Below are 14,883 nucleotides of genomic sequence, written 5' to 3' on the forward strand. Positions count from 1 at the left end.
GGTGGTTAAAAGGATTTCCAAGGGTTATTTTGATTTTATGCATTTTTTAGAAGATTACTCTAGGTCAGCTTTGACTGAACTATGACCACAAATCAGCTGACCAACCATCTCAGTTTGTCTGGGAGTCACGTGGCTCCTGTGGGGCAGGACTTTCAGTGCTAAGAATGAGAAAGTCCCAGGCAAAACGGAGAAGTGGGTTACTTACCATGTAACACATCTCTGGCTCTATTGTGAGAGGCCTGTGGAGGCCATGGTCCATGACATCATTCTTTAAAAAAAAATTTTTTTATTGTTCAGTTACAGTTGTCCCCATTTTCCCTCCATTACTCTCCCTTGTCCTACCCCCACTTCCCACATTCAATCCTCTCCCTTCCCCCATTGTCTTTGCCCATGGGTCCTTTATATATACCATTCTTTTTTTCTCTTTTTTTTCATTTTTCATTTTTTTATTTTTAGAGAGAGGAGAAGGAAAAGAGAAAGAGAGGAAGAGGAACATCAATGTGTGGTTGCCCCTCACATGGCCCCCATTGGGGACCCAGCCCACAACCCAGGCACAAGCCCTGACTGGGAATCGAACCTCGACCCTTGGGTTCACAGCCCTCGCTGAATCCACTGAGCCACACCAGCCAGGGCTATATCATTCTTTATGAGGAACTCAGGAGAAAGCCTCCTCTGGCCTTCATACCAAGAATAGTTGTATGTCTCCTAAGGAGAAACTAGTTTGTTTTTATCTCACTAACACTGTGAGTTGTGCTCGTAAACAAGTTTCCCTTTTTGCTGGAAGTCTTATTTCTAAATATGTGGAATGCAAATTTAGCTTCATAGATCCTGATGTTCTGCATTTTTTGCATCATTCCAGGCTCCACTTTGTCTCTACCTTTGTTTTTTTCTCAGTCTTATCTTGCTTATCCTATGATTAAACTTACTGATCTCGTTTTACTTTAAATGTCTTTCTGGTTTAAGGCAGGGTAAAATTAAACCATTCTTAACTTAGAGTCCATGGACTCTGCTGAGAGTCATTGACAATCTGAAAGGATATGCAAAGTTGATGTGTATATACATTTTTCCCCCTGGGGAAAGAAAAAGAGATTTTAATAACTACTTAAAGGAGTCATAACAAGGGTATAGATTTTAGTAACTTCTTAAAGGAGTCTATGTTTTTCAACATGTAAGAGCCATTGGCATAAGTGAACCAAGAAACAAATAATGCTTTCAGTAGAAGGAAGTTGGAAGGTTGAAAGTCTTGAGCTGTAGAGCTGATGTTTCAGAAGGTTGGAGTGATGGTATGGAGGGATGGTGGTGGGGTGGAGTGCCCCCATGATGCAATGGCAAGGTGCATAATGTGGTGTGCTGAAACATCAGTGTGCTAGGACGTTAGTGTGTTTGGAATGTTGGTGTCACTGGGTCCCTAAAACACCTCCTGCCAGATGGCCTGGCTTCCTTCTTCCTTAGTTTTACCTCAAGGTTGGGCATCTGTCTGATTCAATCTCTAAATCTCCCATATTCCTAGCTCAGTGCCCTGTGAGGGCCCAGTAAAGACCCAGTTGGTTGCAAGAGCTCTTGCTAACGGGCACTTGGCTGGCTCATGGGCTTCTGTCAACTTCACATGGGGATGCCCATTCCTTTCTGACTTTGCCTGCTCTCCTTTGAGATAGGTCTCAAATATCCAGCAGACTCAGGACCCCAGTCGATTACGTTGTCCACTTCCAATGTTCTTGGTGCCTGCCTCAGGGCCTGCCCAGAGAGCATGACAACCTTTTTGCTACCCTAGGGTAGCCTGGTTAATCTGCTAATCAGAGGGCTTCTGCAGAGGTGACTCTTAGGGCTGGAGTTCAGCTTCTAGAGACATTAGACTGAAGGCAACTCAGGATCCTCGGTGTTAGTTTGGAGCAGGGGTAGCCAAGTTAAAGTTAACTGGGGGAGAGTTGAAGCTTCATTATCAGAGGAACCTAATCCAAAGGCCAAATCCAAGAGTTAGGACAGGATAGAGACTGCCATTCTTCAGCCTGGGGTTTAGAATGGGAATAAAGGAGGAGTTGCGGTGAAGACTGGGTTCTTAGATGTTCTCTCCTCCTTTCCCCATTCATTCATTTCACTAGCTAATATTTGCTGAGGCCTCTCTGTGGCAGACCTGTCCACATCCTGAAGTTAACCATTAGAATGTAGGGGACACATGACAACAACCCAGTATGGTCAGGGCTGTGGCAGAGGAAGCTATAGGAGCTGTGGGGGACCAGAGTATGTCTTAAAACAGCGTAGGAGTAAAAACTTTCTAGAGGAATACTCTTTGAGCTGACTCTTGAAGAAATTGGGCTGGGGGGTGTCTATGTGCTAGGAAGGCTGCCTCAAAGGCCAACCAAGGCACAAGGAAATTCCCCGGTGTTCAGGGGTGGGCCTTAGTAGATCAAGGGGCTAATGATTGCACTGTCCATTTCTTTGGGGTGCACAAGCTTGATCTGTCTAGGTATGATCTAATTGCCTACAGACCCCTCTCCCCAACTATTCCAGTAACACAGATTTAAGACTGCTGCGGTTCTGGTCAGGATGGTGGCATAGGTAAGTGTGGTACTTGCATCCTTCCACCACCATATCAAAATTACAACTAAATTACAGAACAACCACCATTCAGAACCACCTGAGGTCTAGCTAAATGAAAGTCCTATAACTAAGAATTTAATGAAGAAGCCACATTGAGACTGGTAGGAGGGGCAGAGATTTGGAATGGGCTGGCCCCATACCAACATGTGGCAGATAAAAATCTGAAGGCTATCTTGGCTGTGGAGGTCCTCCCTGAGGAACAAGGAGTCCCAGCCCTGCACCAGGCCCCCAGGCAGGGTTCCAGTGCCAGGAACGGAAGTCCCCATAACTGTTGGTTGTAAATACCAGTTATGGGGATGTGGCTAAGTGGGACTGAGGGCTTCTGGAGTCCCAGGCATTTCCTTTCAAAGGGCCCATGCAGAGACTTCCTGGGTCTCATTCCCTCTGAGTTCCAGTACTTGAAAGACACCGGGGACATATTGGGAGGAATTGAATTGTCTGGTATCAGGGCAAGAGCTGGAGGGGCAGCTTTCCACCAGACAAGAGTGCTGGCAGAGGCCATTGTTCCTTTACTGAGACCCACCTTCCCCAACAAAGCCAGCAAGCGAGTGCCATATCTGAGTTTTCATCAACCTGGCTAATACTGTTCACCCAATTCTGGTGATTCCTTGAGATCCCTGTCCCACCCAACTTGCAGGTCTACCCAAGTTATTTCCATGGCTTTCCCATAAAAATGGCCTGTTTTGGTTCATGCTTCAGAGCTTCCTAAAATATTCCAAACAGGCAGCATCTGGCCTTAGCATGCCCTCTTGCTAAGTGGCCCCAGACACAACACTAGTGGCAGCCATCATTGGTTCACAACTTGGCCTTGCCTGAGCACCTCCAAACCCAGTACAAGTGGCAGCCCTCTGGAGATCACTTTGTAGCTCATACCCTGGGCAGAAGACAGGTGGCAGCTGACTTTGACCCGTATCTCCCAGGAGGCCCTAGAGCCAGCACACCTCATGGACAGCTTCAGACCACAGTGAAGCACCACACAACTACCTCCATAAGTGACACACTCAGGGAATGGACTCAGTGGGCACCTGGACCCTATTAAAGTAAATCCTGCCCTATGGGGTGGGCTCCTGCACAACTGATTCTATAGTGGTTCATGGTCAGAAGTCACAGCCAGTCCCTGCAGCCAAAATTCCAGGGGATAAATCCCTTCCATTAATGCTCCAACAACATCCAAGGCTCAACTACAACAGGAGGGTGTATACAGCTCACAGCAGGGTGGGGGGCACTGTGAGTGCTCATTTTGGGTGATCAGGGAGGCTGTGCCACTGGACCCTACAAGACACTCTACCAAGCGCAGAAGATGTAGCAGCTCTACCTAATACATAGAAACAAACACAGGGAGGCTGCCAAAATGAGGAGACAAAGAAACAAATCCTAAATAAAAGAACAGAACAAAACTCCAGAAAAAGAACTAAACAAAATGGAGACAAACTATTATAAGGATGCTTAATGCAGTTAATGAGAACTTCAACAGCATAAAAAAGGACCTGGAAACCACAACAAAGACCCAGTCAGAAATGCAGGACTCACTAACTGAAATGAAGAATAATTTACAGGGAATCAATAGTAGATTAAGTGAGGCTGAGAATCAAATCAGCAATTTAGAATATAAGGAAGCAAAAAACACCCGATCAGAACAGCAAAAAGAAAAAAATCCCCCCTCAAAAAATGAGGATAGTGTAAGGAACCTCTGGAACAACTTCAAGTGTATCAATATTGGCATCATGGGGATGTTGGAAAGAGAAGACAAAGAGCAAGAAATTGAAAACCTATTTGAAACAATAATGAAAGAAAACTTCCCTAACTTGGTGAAGGAAATAGACATACAAGTCCAGGAAGCACAGAGAGTCCTAAACAAGATGAACCCAAAGAGGCCCACTTCAAGACATATCATAATTAAAATGCAAAAGACTAAAGGCAAAGAAAGAATCTTAAAAGCAGCAAGAGAAAAATAGTTACCTACAAGGGATCTCCCGTAAGACTGTCAACTGATTTCTCAACAGAAACTTTGTAGGCCAGAAGGAATGGTCAAGAAATATTTACAGGGGTGAAAAGCAAGGACCAAGAATCAAGATTACCTAGCAAAGCTATCATTTAGAATTGAAGGACATACAAAGAGCTTGCCAGAAGGGAAAAAGCTAAAGGAGTTCATCACCACCAAACCAGTATTACATGAAGTGTAAAAGTTTCTTCTTTAGCCCTGGCTGGTGTAGCTCAGTAGCCTGCGAACCAGAGGATCGTGGATCGATTCCCAGTCAGGGCACATGCCTGGGTTGCAGGCCAGTTCCCTGCAGGCCAACTCCCAGCAGGGGACGCACGAAAGGCAACCATACATTGATGTTTCTCTCCCTCTCCCCTTCCCCTCTAAAGGTAAATAAATAAATAAAATCTTAAAAAAAAAAAGAAGTATACATTTCTTGTTACAGAATAGTCATGGGGATGTAAAGTATAGCATAGGAAATATAGGCAATAATATTCCAATGACTATGTATGTTGTCAGATGTGCACGAGATTTATATGAGCAGGAAATTTATAATGCCTAACTACTGGGGTATACACCTGAAGCTAATATAATAGTGTATGTCAAATGTAATTAAAAATAAAAAATTACTTAACAAAAACTAAAAATGGGGTAGAGGGGAAGACTGTTACAATCAGTGCCAACCAGGGGAAGATCACTGGCTCTTAATGTTTGTAAACATTTCGTGGTTATGAGAGAACAGGATCTTCTGGAGGTGTAAAGTCTCCTACCTCCCAGCCATCCTGCTACTGAAGCAGGATGGTAAAAAGCTAGGAAGATTCCTGGGCAAGTGGAGAGGGGAAACTGAGACATGAAGATCAGACAAGGCCAAACAGTTCGAGCAACTTACAACTAGCTGGTGAATTGCAAGACCTTATCTCCCCTGACAAGGACACTTGAGAGTGAATGGCTTGTACCCCTCCTCCCTAGCCAAAGAACACATAGCTTAACTCTCCCTGGCCTGGGAAAGAAAGAACAAAGACCCAGTTAATGTCATTTGTGCGAGCTAAACTCAAGGACAAATAAAATCAGGGAAACAGATAACGAAAACACCATCAAAAGCTGGATGGACCCAAGATAAAAGTAAAACAGTATGACAGACCAAAGAATATTCCCCAAACCCTCTATGTGCTCATTTTATTAAAATACAACTAGAAGACTGATGAATGTTCTACTGAAACCCTCCCTTAAGATTCTCACTCGCAGAAAGAAGATAAGAAGCCCTCGGAACAAAGACACAATGTGGTCTCACCCTAGAGCACACCCATGCCCCGCCTTAGGCATGAACTTTTTATTTCCTCCTAAATTCTAAGGGTCCCAAAGAGACTTGCAGCCAGGGGAACAGTGGGGAGTGGCTCTACCTGGGCTTACCCCTTGATCCTGTCTCCAGGGCCCCCCTTTTCTCTTACTTCCCAGGTGAGCTAACAGCAGATTACTGCCCTGCTATTACTCCTTTCCTATGACTTTTCTAGGGAGTCTGCAGAATGCTGTCCAGGCTCTCTCCTGTTACTTCTTCTACCCTTAGTCCTCTGTCTCTGTAAACTTTGCCTCCCAGGTGAGCTAACAGCAGCCCCACCTTGGCTTACTCCTGTCCTATAATTTTTCTAGGGAGCCAAAACAGCCCCACCTAGGCTCTCTCTTGCTACTTCCTCTACCCTAAGTCTTTCCTTTGTTTCACTGTACCCAGCCTTAATAAACATATTCCCACCTGGACTCACGCTGTGAAATCTTTCCTACATGAAATCTAGAAGTCACACACTATAGGCTGGCCTGAGGCAGACCTGTTCCGGGCCGGTGCCTGTTTGGTAACACACTACCATGTTCTTTCTCTTTGGTACATGTCTTAACCTGGCCCTCATTCCAATAGCCAGGTGAGCCATGTAGTCTCTTGCTGTCCATCTCAATGATCAACTTTAAAATGAGCTTCGTAATGGTGTAGGGAGTGCTTACTAAATAGGGAGGCAGGAGAACTGTATTCAAACCCTGGCTGTTGGACAGAGTCTTTGCAGATGGCACTGGGTAGGGTTGGCCAGGGCATTCACTTCCTCTTAAAAAAGGATTTTATTGTTTATTTATTTTTGGAGCGAAGGGAAGGGGGGGAGAAAGAGAGGGAAAGAAACATCAATGTGTGGTTGCCTCTCCTGCGCCCCCTACCAGAGACTTGGCCCACAACCCAGGCATGTGCCCTGACTAGGAATCAAACCAGTGATCCTTTGGTTTGCAGGCCAGCACACAATCCACTGAGCCACGACAGCCAGGACTCACTTCCTCTTTTTAGACCTCATATTTCCCATCAGTGAAAAGAGAAAGAACATGCAAAGACTGCTCTTCCTGCCTTGAAATTCTATATCAATGTGGAATCCTGGATGTCCTGATTTCAGCTTGCTCCTTTAAAATAGAGGACATTGGCAAATGTCCTGGCTGGTGTGGCTCAGTGGACTGAGCACTGGACTATGAACCAAAGGGTCGCCAGTTCGATTCCCAGTCAGGGCACATTCCTGGATTGCAGGCCAGGTTCGCAATAGGGGGCTCTCGAGAGGCAATCACACATTGATGTTTCTCGCCTCTTTCTCCCTTTCCCTCTCTGAAAATAAATAAATATAAGCTTTAAAAAATAAAATAAAATAGAGGACATGTGACTCAGGAGACTGAGGCTCTAGATATGATTTGGGCTCTAACTTGCTTTGTGAACTTGAGACAGTCACTAAATCTCTCTGAGCCCTAATTTTCTCACTTGGTAAACGGAGGTAATAGTTATTTCACAGGACTTTGTGAAGCTCCAGTGAGCTAACAGCAATATGATGATGATAGTGATGGTGAAAATGATGATGGTCTATCTGCACCGTGTGTCTGTGTATTCAGTTGGGGCTCTTCTCCGAAGCAGCAGCACACACTGGAGCTCACGTGCGAGGACACTGCTGGAGCACCAGCCTTGGGCGGAAGACTGCAGGCCTGGGTTCCAAACCGTTACGTGGCCACCTGAGCTAGTGCTTTCTTCTCTTTTAATTTAGTCAATCTCTTGGACTAAATTAAAACTGTGGGTGTTACCAGGTAGTTAGGGGGCAGCTCCAAAGTCACAGGGAATGTGAACAAGTCTTTGAAAGCCTTCCCCACGGCTAAGCAAACATTCCCAGCAAGAGCTATTACAGAAGAGGCAGGAAAGGGAATTAATCTTTGTTGATTCCCTACATCCATTTGTTTCTTCTATTCCTGCCAGGTGGGTGTTAGTATACCCACCTAGTAGCTGGATGATCAGTAAATAAACCTTTTGGAGACTCAGTTTCTTCATCTTAAAATGTAATGTTACCTGACTCAATACTGCAGAAGGCTTTAGTGGACATTAACTGCTTTTGGCTGCCCAGCATCCAAACACTGCCTATCAGGAGGAATTCTAAGCTATGTGGAAATTGAGGAGGGCAACAACTCTTTCCCTGACCTCCCTGAGCCTGGGCTTGGCCAAGTTGGTCCCCCACCTGGGTCTTGAGCTTGGTGGGAGTTAGGCAGAGAGGTGAGGACAGTCAGAGATTACTTCAGGTGGCTGCAGTGGGGACAAGAGCCCAGCAGTGCAGTGCGGAGCAGCAAGTGTCTTTGGGACTGAGATGGAGTCTGTCCTAAACAGAGTTCCTGTGGCAGGACTTTGACTGTGCCCAGCTGCCCCAGCTCCTGTCTAGCTCTCCGATCTCCCTGTCATTTCAGTGAGCCATCCAATAGCCTTCCAACAAAGCCCCTTCTGCTGGTTTTGCCAGATGGGGTTTCAGTTGTTTGCAACTGAGAATCCCGATTGGTACAGAGTAAAGCACGAACGTGCCAGACAGTGCCCACTATATAGTAAGCACCCCCAAAACAACACACACACATACACAGAAAATAAGGTTCAGAGAAGTAAAATCACCTGCCTGAGGACTCACAACTGGGCAATGGTGCTAGTCTGGACTGATCTTGAACATCTTAGTGGTACATTGTTTTTAGATACCACTTATATCACAACACATCATTGCTGAACAATTTATTATTGATTCACTGGTTCAAAAGCCTCAAACCAGGCCTGGCTGGTGTGGCTCCGTGGATTGGGCGTTAGCCTGTGAACCAAAAGGTTGCTAGTTCGCTTCCCTCCCAGTCAGGGCACAGCCCAGTGTTGTGGGTCAGGTCCCCAGTTTGGGGTGTACAAGAGACAGCCCATAGATGCTTTTCACACATCCATATTCTCTCCCTCTTTTCCTTACCCTCTCTCTAAAAAATAAATAATGTTTTTAAAAAAAACCAAAAAACTACCTGTGAGGCCCACAGAGCCAGAATACTCTCTTTAAAAGACAGAGAAGAAAGCACTAGCTCAGGTGGCCAGGTAACGCTTTGGAACCCAGGTCTCCAGTCTTCAGCCCGAGGCTGGCACTCCAGCAGTGTCCCGGAGTGTGAGCTCCAGTGCGTGCTGCTGCTTTAGAGAACAGCCCCAACTGAGTACACAGATGGTGCATTAGTGACCTGCGGTGAGTCACCAGCTGCCATCAGGGAGAGAACACCTTGTACTGGAACCTTCAGAAGGAAATGCTCCTTTACCCCCTCTGCTGGTCTGGGGTGTGGAGGAATAGGGGGGCTGTAATGGGGTACAAGGTAAGGGTGGGTGTGCGGAGGGGATAAGTAGAGTCATCCAAATAAGACCTCCTCTGCTGGGCCTACTGATCAAGCGAGGTTTTGATTCCTTCACTGTCCACAAAGTAGCTTAATTGGAACTAACGGGAGGAAAATGTGTGATGGATATGAATAACGGAGGCGAGGAGGCCCCAAGGAAAGCTGGCTGGAGGAAGAGTGATGAGCTGAAGACAGGTCTGACGGGAATTAGTTTATGCGTCCAGGGGTGAGCCCAGGTGGGGAGTGGGGACAGCCGCTCCTCCCTGGGGCCAGGACCACCCTGCTGACCTGGGTCTCTGCCCTGTCCTGGCCTTTAGACTTGCACAGAATGAGAGAATGTCACACTCACAGGGTTCTGGGATTAGAATCAGACCCAGGACTCTAGAATCATAGACCTTTAGCATCACATAGGTTAATCAAAGAAAATATCAGAATCAAACAATCTGACAATTTGGAGGCCCTGGGGGAAAAATGTAGGAGATCCTTCTCCAACTTCCATTTAATACCTATAAATAGCATCTGCTGGGTATTTCACAACTTCCAAAAATCCTTTCACATCCGTACAGCCACCACATGGGAGTGAGTGTTACAGTGCCTTCAGGTTAAGTAATGTGCAGAAAATAAAAATGAGCTGGCTGAGACTAGAACCTAGGTTTGCAGGATAAATTCTATTTTCCATACGCTAAGGTTTTGATACCCTCGTCTTCTAGAGTTACAGAAATACTTTTAACTTTAACTACTTGCTGTAACAGGTCCAAATTCTCAGATGTTCATTGTGTACATTCTGCATGGTCATGAACCGTTTTTCTTCATGTATTCTGGCATATTGCAATGCACTGAAACGTGGTTATCTTTGTTGCATCAGCATAATCAGGGCTGGTGCGTTCTGCGGTTGTTTTTTGTTGGGTTTAACATTCCGCACTATTTTCAGTTCACAAAGGACTTAAACATATCCAAGAATAGATTTTAAATCGCTAATGTAAAGAGTGAACGTCCAGGCACTCTAGGTTTAGTCAGACATGTTCTGATTTTCATAGAATAAAAAGTTAAACTACGATAACTGCAAGAAGACAAAAGAACAAAGAAAAAATGAGTATCCCTGGACAGGAGCTCAAAACGCCACGGAGGGGCGGTTGTGGTGAAGGCCATACGCGCGAAGTGGAGGAAATCTGTGTTCAGGATTCTGCCAGTGACAGGCTGCGGGTAGACTATTGCAAATCCGCGCCCTTCTCTGAGTCTCAGTTTACCCCAGTTTGATAGGGGATAATAATTCTTGTAGATTCAAGAGTTTATCAGTCCTAGAGATCTACAGCCACAGGAGAAACGGCTGAGAGAGATGGCGGAGGGGGAGGGGTGCAGAACACCGGGGAGCTGAGAGGGGCTCGCGGTCTCCATGGTAACTCACAGCAGCCTGGAGAGGAGGCGGGGTTTGGGAACCCGGATCTGGAGGTTTTGAAAATCAAGGATTCACAAAGACCGCAGAAAGCTCCCTCCTCCCTGGAGGAAAGCGTTCTCTGCACTTCTCAGCGCTTTGCACCGGACAGCCTTCCGTGCCGGGTGGGAATGGCGAAGTGACCCTTGCCCCGTGTGGCAGACGCGGAGAACGAGGAGGAATGAGAGTTGCCTGCAAGTTACTGGCAGGGCCCGCGTTTGAAACTGTCCTGCCTTCTAGTCGGTTCTTTTGTCTGTACCAGAATGTTGTTCCTCTGAACCTTGGCTTCTCCATTTGTATAAGTGAGACAGTGAGGGCCTTGCAGCTCTGACAGTGTTCGATGAAACTTAGCAAACTCAGTCAGGATGGAGAATACTAAGATGAGGATTCTGTGGTCTGTGAAGCATAGGCATTGTCTGCTTGTTTCTGGGTCCTCACCCCAACAAATGAGGAGGCACAGGGTAGACATTGGTATTTGTGGAATGAATGTTTATGCAAACAGACACATTCATTCTTTTGTTCCTCAAGCTTGAAAGAGCACCTACTATGTGCCAGGTATTGTGATAACTTAGAGAAGGGCTGGTCACTGAGGGCTGCAGTGATCCAGAAGACTTGCTGGAGGAGGAGGCTGGAGACAATGGGAAGGAGTGCCCAGGAGGGCACAGGTGAGAGAGAGGACTCTAAATGCCTTGAGCTGCCCTGCTAAATGCACTGTTCATTTCCCAGGGCTTTGCCAGCCAAGCACGATTTCTCCCATCCCTTGTCTCCAGGAGGGTGGTTTCATTCTCACGGTTCCTGCTGGGCAGTGAGGTATGCAGGCAGGCCAAGGCCTATTCTTAGAAAAATTCAAAAAGTTCTGTCGAAGAAGAGGTTGGTGCAGGTGGTTCTTGCCAGCTTCTCCTTTTTTTCTTTCCCAGTTAGCTAATTGGAGAGGTGTGTTTGGGTCATGCCTCTTCCTCGCCTGGCAGGGCAAAAAGAGCACCGAACCAGGAATCAGAAACCTGGATTCAAATTCTGACTACCTCCGCTCAAGGTGCGGTCTTGGGCGATTGTTTTCCTTTCCTGGCCTTAGGTTGCTAAAAATAAAAATAATGGGGATAGTGATCTTCATAGTCAGAATCAAATGGGAAAATGGTTATGAAATTCTCCCTTCCTCCTCACCAAAGTCATAGTTATCGTTTACTGTGAGCCAAACATTTTACAAACATCTATGATCTGAACAAAAAAATCCTGCAGCGTTGGTATTTGTTATTCAAGCTTAACATATGAGAAAACTCAGGCCATGTAGATAGGAAGCCACAACTCCAGGACCCAGACAGACCCAAGTCTTTCCGACCAAAGTGCAACTCTAAGAGCAGATCCTTTGGTGTCATTTCTTCACCAAACCATATTTATTGAACACATACTATGAGCTAGGTGGCAGCTGGGATAGATTAAGAAATAAAACACTATCAGTCAGGGTGTCAAGAGGAAATCGATGGCACTCTGAAATTGGGTAATTTTAAGAAAAGTTTAATAAAGGGCTTAGTTAATACAGGGACTAAGGATAGGGTACTACTTCTGCACAAGTAATGTCAGGGCACTACCCTCACGCCTAAAGGAGCAGGGGAGGGTGCGATTATTAGACTCTGGAGGCAAAGAGAGCTACGGTAAGGGCGGCCTGACATGAGCTGTGTCCCTTGGTTGAGAGATCTAGCTAGCACACAACACAACTACAGGGAGGGAGCTGGGGGAATATATACCCTGCTGGGACCCCATGTGGCCAAAACCATACAAAACCATACCAGAACCCAGAGGGCAAGGCAGCCCTCGATGTAACCCATACAAATATTCCTAAGGTATGGAGTGAAGTGGAGAAGGGAAGAGAGCAGATCTAGGGTGACAAACAGAAGATGTTCAGCACAAAAAGCCAGTTTCTCTCCCCTAAGGGAGGAGCTCACAGCCCAATGGAGAAGGCAGGTGCATTCACAGTTGTAACAATAGCTATCAGTGCTCTAGTGCTGTGTAACAAACTTCTCTAAAACATATGGTTTAAAATAGTAACCATGGATTTGCTCATGAGTTTATAAATTGGTACTTCGGGCTGGGCATAGCTGGTAGTTCTTCTGTTGATCTCACCTGGGGTCTCTCAAAAGTTGCGGTCATCTGGTGGCTTAGCCGGGAGCTGGTTGGTCTAGAGGGCCCCAGTGGAGGGTTACTGTGTGTTCTGCATGGTCTCATCTTCCAGCTGGCCAGGCCAGGCTTCCTTACATTGTGACACCACATTCCAAGAACCTGAGATAGGAAGCTGCAAGGTCTTTTAAGGCCTAGCCTCAAAGGTAGCACAGTGTCACTTTTGCCACTTGCTGTTTGTTAAAGAAAGTCACAAAGTCAGCATGGAAACAAAGAGTAGCAAAATAACATTCTACTGCTTGATGAAAGGGGTGGCAATGTTACATTGCACTAAGTCACTGCCATGTGTGAGATTAGTATAGACTTTATTAGTGCTAAGCCATCTTTCAGCTGGTGAATAAAAAAATAGTACTTCCCACACTGTTGTAATTGTCTATTTAATCTATCAGTCTTCCCCAATAGCTTGAGAGTTCCTCAAGGGCAGGATGTATGAATGATTCATTTATTTGTTCCTATAGCTCGAGCAAGGCCTGGCATGCAAAAGATATTGTGTATGTTTGTTGAATGACTAGAGCTGGGAGTGGTGTTGTTGAATTGTCTGCTTGTCCAAAGTCCTTGGAGCCACAAATGAAACTCTCTTTAAATGTAAAGTTGGCATCATAGAACACTTCCTCTACCTCATTGAGACCCTTCAAATATTGCCATGGTCCATGGAGGTCAAATTCAACCCCTCACTTCCTCCATGAAAGTTTTTAGACTATTTCTTTTCTCCTGTTTTAGAATTTCTGGAATCTAATGGCCTTTGCCTAATACCTTTGATTTGCTTTCAGACTTTTTCTAACTGCTCTGGAGGTTTCCGTGGGTCAAACCTACTCTATTCCTAGTAAGTCCGTGAGGGCAGGAGTGCATCTTCTCTCCTAAAGTGCTGGTCTCAGTGCGGGGGCCCACAGTATGTTCTCAGTCAAAACTTCTTGAATGGACAACCCACTCTGGGTGGCCTTGATCCTGTGAGGAATGGAAAATGAGCCATTCACGCACTCTTCACACATGAAGAGGCCCCAGGTCTGTGGGACAGAACAAGGCACATCACTCTCCTGGGCTCTGGCCTGTGGCCTGGGCCTTAGTTGCCCCATGTCCTGGCCCCTGAGCCAACTGCACATAGGCCAGGAAGAACCAATGTCACGAATGGCAGTGGAGAGCCTCTTCCTCCTCACAAGAGGGGACACGTCCAGGGCTTGAGCCATTTCTTGTGGGCACACGAGCCATCACTGTTTTTCAGGTTTCTGAGATTTGGGGAAAGAAAGGGGCAGATGTTCAATAGGCCCCAAGACAGAGCTCCTGGGTGGCAAGTTTCACTTCAGTGTCATAAAGGGCATGAAAGGACGCTATCAGACAGAGAGTGCTGAGTTCCTTTCCATGCTCAAAAACCTCTGTGGGATAAAGCCTAAGCCCTTTAATATGGCAAAGGGTTCAGGACTTGATCCCCATTCCCCACCTGGTTTATGGTTTCCACCAAACCAAACCACTTATTACACTGTTCCCTCTGTTTTGAATGCTATTCCCTGTCTGGTATCACAATCCCCCTTTCATCCGTCTGTGGGTATTTCAAGACTTAATTCAGGCACCACTTACTCCAAGAAGCCTTTCCTGAAGCCCCTAGCTGGGTTAGGGATCGCCCTGTAGACACCATAGTCATGAGCTCCTTGAGGACAGGGACTGGGACTTCATTTAACTCAGGTCCTGGCAGAGTATTATTGTCAGGAGTGCTAAAACAGCAAATGGAAAGTTCTAATGTTTCCAAGTTTTAAGAGTCAACAGTTCCCCAATTCTTGGTGAAGATTGAGACTTGGCTCCTTCCATCTGGGGCCCACTCCTGAGCTCTCCGCCTCCACCCAGTCCCCTCTGAGTGTTAGTTCTCAGGCAGGCACACACATACACGTTCTGAACATAACCAGGAAAGCAATTTACAAGAAGTAATTGCCGGTCGATGTGTGCCTGGGAGCAGCAGTGAGCTCAGACTATTTCTGTCTGTGTGTCAGCCCACCCAGCTTCCTTCCTCCTTGGCTGCCCTGGGTGAGGGGGTGGGGCGGGGAGC

Source organism: Sturnira hondurensis, unplaced genomic scaffold (genome assembly GCF_014824575.4).
Source record: "Sturnira hondurensis isolate 20B ecotype Veracruz unplaced genomic scaffold, ASM1482457v3 Scaffold0004068, whole genome shotgun sequence".
In the NCBI taxonomy this organism is placed as follows: domain Eukaryota; kingdom Metazoa; phylum Chordata; class Mammalia; order Chiroptera; family Phyllostomidae; genus Sturnira; species Sturnira hondurensis.